This window comes from Anser brachyrhynchus (assembly GCF_964034855.1).
Source record: "Anser brachyrhynchus genome assembly, contig: SCAFFOLD_69, whole genome shotgun sequence".
NCBI classification, from domain to species: Eukaryota; Metazoa; Chordata; class Aves; order Anseriformes; family Anatidae; genus Anser; species Anser brachyrhynchus.
Genome location: NW_027663702.1, coordinates 507508 through 513244, shown reverse-complemented (window position 1 = coordinate 513244; position 5737 = coordinate 507508). Strand labels below are relative to the sequence as shown.

Sequence of the window (5737 nt, the reverse complement as noted above, 5' to 3'; positions counted from 1 at the left end):
CCCCCGACAAGCCCCTGGGTGCCCCCGAGGACCCACCCCGGGGACCCCCGACATGCCCGCGGGCGCCCCCTAGAACCCACCCCGGTAACCACGGGCAAGCCCCCGGGCGCCCCCGAGGACCCACCCCGGTGACCCCCGGCAGGCCCCCGGGAGCCCCCAAGGACCCACCCCGGTGACCCCCGGGGGCACCCCGGGCGCCCCCGAGGACCCACTCCGGTGACCCCCGCCAAGCCCCCGGGCGCCTTAGAGGACCCACCCCGGTGACCCCCTGCAAACCCCCAGCTGCCTCCGAGGACCCACCCCGGTGACCCCCGGCGGGACCCCAGGCGCCCCCGTCGACCCACACCAGTGACCACCGGCAAGCCCCCGGGCGACCCCGAGTACCCTCCCCGGTGACCCCTGGCAAGCCCCCGGGCGCCCCCGAGGACCCTCCCCGGTGACCTATGGCAAGCCCCCGGGCGCCCCCGAGTACCCACCCTGGAGACCCCCGGCGGGACCCCGGGCGCCCCCGAGGACCCACCCCGTTGACCCCTGGCAAGCCTCCGGGCGCCCCCGAGGGCCCACCCCAGTGACCCCCTTGAAGCCCCTGGGCGCCTCCGAGGACTCACCCCAGTGACCCCCGGCGGGACCCCGGTGACCCCAAGGACCCACCCTGGTGACCCCCGGTGGGACCCCGGGCGCCCCCGAGGACCCACCACAGTCACCCCCCAAGCCCCCAGGCGAACCCGAGTACCAACCCCAGTGACCCCCGGTGGGACCCCGAGCGCCCCGGAGGACCCTCCCCCGCTGACATCTGGTGGGACCCTGGGCGCCCCCGAGGACCCACCCCGCTGACCCCCAGCAAGCCCCTGGGAGCCCCCGAGAACCCACCCCAGTGACCCACGGCAAGCCCCCAGGTGCCCCCGAGGACCCACCCCGGTGACCCCCGGCAAGCCCCGGGCGCCCCCAAGGACCCACCCCAGTGAACCCTGGTGGGACCCCGGGAGCCCCTGAGGACCCACCCCGGTGACACCCGGGAAGCCCCCGGGCGCCCCGGATGATCCACCCCCGTGACCCCCGGGAAGCCCCCGGGCGCCCCCGAGGACCCACCCCGGTGACCCCCGGCAAGCCCCGGGTGCCCCCGAGGACCCACCCCGGTGACCCCCGGTGGGACCCCGGGGGCCCCCGAGGACCCACCCCAGTCACCCCCAGCAAGCCCCCAGGCGCCGCCGAATACCAACCCCGGTGACCCCCGGCGGGACCGCGAGCGCCCCCGAGGACCCACTCCTGCTGACATCTGGTGGGACCCTGGGCACCCCCGAGGACCCACCCCGGTGACCCCCGGCAAGCCCCCGGGCACCTCTGTGGACCCACCCCGGTTACCCCCGGCAATCCCCCGGGCGCCCCCGAGGACCCACCCCGGTGACCCCCGGCAAGCACCCGGACGCCCCAGAGGACCTACCCTGGTGACCCCCGGCAAACCCCAGGCGCCCCTGAGGACCTATCCAGGTGACCCCCGGAGGGACCCCGGGCGCCCCCGAGGACCCACCCCGGTGACCCCCGGCGGGACCCTGGGCGCCCCGGAGGACCCACCCCGGTGACCCATGGCAAGTCCCCGGGCGCCCCCGAGGACCCACCCCGGTGACCCCCGGAGGGACCCCTGGCGCCCCCGAGGACCCACCCCGGTGACCCCCGGAGGGACCCCTGGTGCCCCCGAGGACCCACCCCGGAGACCCCCAACAAGCCCCGGGGCGCCCCCGAGGACATACCCCGGTGACCGCCGACAAGGCCCCGAGAGCCCCCGAGGACCCACCCCGGTGACCCCCGGCAGGCCCCCGGGAGCCCCCAAGGACGCACCCCGGTGACCCCCGGCGGCACCCCAGGAGCCCCGAGGACCCACCCCGGTGACCCCCGGCAAGCCCCCGGGCGCCCCCGAGGACCCACCCCGGTGACCCCCGGCAAGCCCCGGGTGCCCCCGAGGACCCACCCCGGTGACCCCCGGTGGGACCCCGGGGGCCCCCGAGGACCCACCCCAGTCACCCCCGGCAAGCCCCCAGGCGCCGCCGAATACCAACCCCGGTGACCCCCGGCGGGACCGCGAGCGCCCCCGAGGACCCACTCCTGCTGACATCTGGTGGGACCCTGGGCACCCCCGAGGACCCACCCCGGTGACCCCCGGCAAGCCCCCGGGCACCTCTGTGGACCCACCCCGGTTACCCCCGGCAATCCCCCGGGCGCCCCCGAGGACCCACCCCGGTGACCCCCGGCAAGCACCCGGACGCCCCAGAGGACCTACCCTGGTGACCCCCGGCAAACCCCAGGCGCCCCTGAGGACCTATCCAGGTGACCCCCGGAGGGACCCCGGGCGCCCCCGAGGACCCACCCCGGTGACCCCCGGCGGGACCCTGGGCGCCCCGGAGGACCCACCCCGGTGACCCATGGCAAGTCCCCGGGCGCCCCCGAGGACCCACCCCGGTGACCCCCGGAGGGACCCCTGGCGCCCCCGAGGACCCACCCCGGTGACCCCCAGAGGGACCCCTGGTGCCCCCGAGGACCCACCCCGGAGACCCCCAACAAGCCCCGGGGCGCCCCCGAGGACATACCCCGGTGACCGCCGACAAGGCCCCGAGAGCCCCCGAGGACCCACCCCGGTGACCCCCGGCAGGCCCCCGGGAGCCCCCAAGGACGCACCCCGGTGACCCCCGGCGGCACCCCAGGAGCCCCGAGGACCCACCCCGGTGACCCCCGGCAAGCCCCCGGGCGCCCCCGAGGACCCAATCCCGGTGACCCCCGGCAAGCCCCCGGGCGCCTCCGAGGACCCTCCCCGGTGACCCCCGCCAAGCCCCCGGGCGCCTCTGAGGACCCACCCCGGTGAGCCCCGCCAAGCCCCAGGTGCCCCCTAGGACCCACTCCGGTAAACCCCGGCGGGACCCTGGGCGCCCCCGAGTACCCTCCCCGGTGACCTATGGCAAGCCCCCGGGCGTCTCCGAGGACCCACCCCGGTGACCCCCGGCGGGACCATGGGCGCCCCCGAGGACCCACCCCGGTGACCCCCGGCAAGCCCCCGGCCGCCTCCAATGACCCACCCCGGTGACCCCCGGCAAGCACCCGGGCACCCCCTTGGATCCACGCTGGTGACCCGCGGCAAGCCCACGTGCGTCCCCGAGGACCCACCCCGGTGACCCCCGGCAAGCCCCCGGGCACCCCCAAGGACCCATACCGGTGACCCCTGGAAAACCCCGGGCGCCCCCTAGGACCCACCCCAGTAACCACGGGCAAGCCCCCGGGCGCCCCCGAGGACCCACCCCGGTGACCCCCGCCGGGACCCCAGGCGCCCCCGAGCACCCACCCCGGTGACCCCCGGCAAGCCCCAGGCGCCCCCGAGTACAAACCCCGGTGACCCCCGGCAAGCCCCCAGGTGCCCCCGAGGACCCACCCCGGTGACCCCTGGCGGGACCCCGGGAGCTCCGGAGCTCCTGTTTTAACCTTCCAGTTTAGGAGGAATGAAATCAAAACAAAAGCATTAATTATTACCTTCCTCTGTAGACGGCGTCACAGTTCTCACCCCTGCCCGGACATTTTCCTTTTCCGGAGCAGGAAAAATCATAGAATCGACGGGAGGAAGAGAAGATCTTGAAGGACCTTCTGTTCAGAGCAAGCAAAACATAAGGAAGTTTACCAAACATAACAAACTATCGCAAAGAACACAGAACTTTAATTATCCGTTACTGTCAAACATACAGTGACCAGAGCATGTAAATAAGAGAGGTGACTAATTTGCCTCTGGTTGCCCTTGCAATTCCCATCTAGAATACCAGCTGGCTGAGAATCAGGTTGCTCGATGCCCCCAGCTAAAAATGGAAGTCTCTCCCTCAAGCAGCTCCCAGCCACCATCACCTGCCATTCTGAAGCCAATCAAATTTCACTTCTTTGGCAAATAGTTGGATTCACCAAAGCATAGCCAGCTACCCGGTATTACTGGAAGAATTTCTTTTTTAAAAAAGAACGTCAAACGGGATGAAGGTGAACAGGGTAAGAAAGTAGGGAATATTAACTCACCACCGTGTCTCTTAGTTTTTTCCTTCATTTTCTGCGATTTGATTTCTTCAAGTGTTTTTATTCCAAAATTCAGACCGTCCTCTGAAAACAGAAAACACTTAATGAGACTAAGGCTTAGAGGCACTCACTGAGGACCACAGATCCTCAGGCTTCTTAGTGCTCAGGAACTTTCAGAAGCATTTACAATAAACCCCGTCAACACTCCTCACAACTGAAAGAACCGTAGAATCAATGGCATTTTGCCCCTCCTTTCCCCCTTCAGGGTAAAAATTGTAGTTTTAATTTTAATCCATTGACACGATATTAGATCCCTCTATCGTTAGATATGGCTTTCAACAGTGGTTGCCAGGCTGCACGTGCAGCCATTTAAACTCCATGCTGTGGCCCTGTTTTGTTCTCCAAAAGGAAAGAAAAGCAGTTCAACTTTCTGACCCAATGGGCACATGATGCTATTAGGGAGAAATGAGATCATGGAAATAACCGAGTCCATTCAGCACCCCTACATTCTGTTGTGTTTTTACGCCACATTGCTTTCGAGTTCATTGGCAAGTTCTCCTTCCGATTTATCCTACTACAGGTGCCGGAATACCTTGCTTAGCAGTAGTAGCACTGGCTTTCCGAGTGGAAATCATCCGTAATCCATTTTGGCCTTCCTCAGCTGGTTGCTGGATGGGAGTTTTAGTTTCTTCTCCTGCCTCAGAAAGCTGGTCTGAAGGGGAAAAATCTGTTCAGCTATGCATAGACCAGATTGTTCATGATTATGTAGCTCATGCGATGACACTCCAGTCCATGGCTCATATAAAAAAGCTTTTTTTTTCTTTTTTTTTAATACAGCTACGCTGACCTGATGAACTCGTAAGGAGACTACACTAGGACAAAACATCTCGGACTCTAGATTCTCTCTGCAGCTTTAACTACTACACAACATATTACTCTTCAGACAGAAGAAAAAGGAATTTCCCTCCTACTTTCACATAGAGCTTTACACAACAGACCAGCTAAAGCCAAGAGTGGTTCTAAGCTTTCCTCCAGCATTTCAGGTTCTGTCCACTGACCGCCAGACAAAGCCACCAGCGAGCTGACCAGACTGCCTGCCCTATCGCTAGTCAGACCTCAGCTCATCTGTGATTTATACATTCATTTACAGCACAAAGTCCTTCCAAGAACCAAAGCATGCTCACCATCGTCATCTTCATCATCATCTGCAGCATTGATTACAACTGGAGGGTGTGTAGGGCTTGGGACATTTTCCGAGTTTTCCACTTTCGTCACCCCCCTTAGCTATGGAGAGGCATTGGACTGGACAGAAAGTTTGTTTTGCTGCAGTGACATCTGAGCCACTTTCAAATCATCGTGATTTGATACACTTGGCAGTGTAGCTAGAGGAAGAGGAGGATCATCAGTAACATGGCAGTTTAAAACTTTGGCCACAATGCACGAAGAGCATTGGTAGGTAAGGCAGATAACCTGCACAGGCAATGAATGCAGCATCTCCTTTTGCCCATCCCGCCACTGTTTACACCGTGAACAATGACTTGCCTTCAAACAACAACACATCTCCCTGCCACCCAGCAGAAGATGAAACAACAGAAAGCAAACTGCAAGGCAAATATCACACAAAGCAGAGAGAAGCTGAGCATGAAAGCAGAAAACAAATACCAGCAGTACACCAGCAGGACACTCGGTTTAGCTGACCACC

The 5737-nt window shown here is 64.4% G+C and overlaps 1 long non-coding RNA gene across 1 annotated transcript; it reads right to left on the bottom strand.

Annotated features, from left to right (window-relative positions):
* Positions 1–3519: 3519 nt before the first annotated feature.
* On the bottom strand, positions 3520–5387 carry LOC308187009. Its single transcript, XR_013944410.1, has 4 exons — positions 5220–5387; positions 4628–4747; positions 4039–4119; positions 3520–3624 (listed from the first exon to the last, which is right to left on the bottom strand). It is a non-coding gene; the product is annotated as an uncharacterized lncRNA (long non-coding RNA).
* Positions 5388–5737: the final 350 nt, after the last annotated feature.